An 886-nucleotide genomic window follows, 5' to 3' on the forward strand; every position below is an offset into this window, starting at 1 on the left:
AAAGAAGGAGAGGCAGAATCTGTATTGCCTCTTGTACTGATCTACAATTTGAATTTTGTCCAGAATGTAAGTGTGAATTCCCTGAAGGATGTTAAAAATGGAAATAAAACAATAAGGTTTTAATTTTTACTCATTCAAGTACCAATGGAGAGGTAAGACCAAGTGAGAAACAAATGGAAGAATGGTTAGAAGTGAGATGATAGCTGATGAAGAAACCAATATAGAAATCCAAGTGTGAGGAGAGGAGGACCTAAATGCAGATATTGGACATAAGAATGGAGCAAGAGACACCAATGAGGTAAAATCAATTGAGAGTTGATAGGATGGAATGAAGATTAAGAAAGGGGAACTAGGATGACATGCAGTTATTGAGAAAGGGAGAAAGAATGAGAGAGAGAATAGAGGGGAATAGATAGAATAAATAAAGAAAGAGGTATAGGAAGAAAAGGAAAAGGGAGTAACTAAGCAAGAAAAGGTACCAGACACATTCTTCACAGATCTAGGAAAGACAATCATAAAGTTTGTCTGGAATCATAAGAGACCCCGTATTGCCAAAACAATTCTGAACAAGAAGAGTGGAGTGGGTGGCATCTCACTCCCCGACCCAAAAATATACTACAAAGCTGTGGTAATCAAAACAGCATGGTATGAGCACAAAAGCAGACAGGTGGACCAATGGAACAAAATAGAGTCCCCAGAAATGAATGCTCAAACTTACAGCCAACTGATTTTTGACAAGGGGTACAAGTCAATCCAGTGGGAAAAAGAAAACCTCTTCAGCAAATGGTGCTGGCAAAACTGGATCTCCACTTGCAGAAAGATGAATCTGAACCCCTACCTTTCACCTCTGACAAAAATAAAGTCAAGGTGGATCAAAGATCTAAAT

This window comes from Tupaia chinensis, unplaced genomic scaffold (genome assembly GCF_000334495.1).
Source record: "Tupaia chinensis unplaced genomic scaffold, TupChi_1.0 Scaffold000305_1, whole genome shotgun sequence".
Lineage (NCBI taxonomy): Eukaryota > Metazoa > Chordata > Mammalia > Scandentia > Tupaiidae > Tupaia > Tupaia belangeri.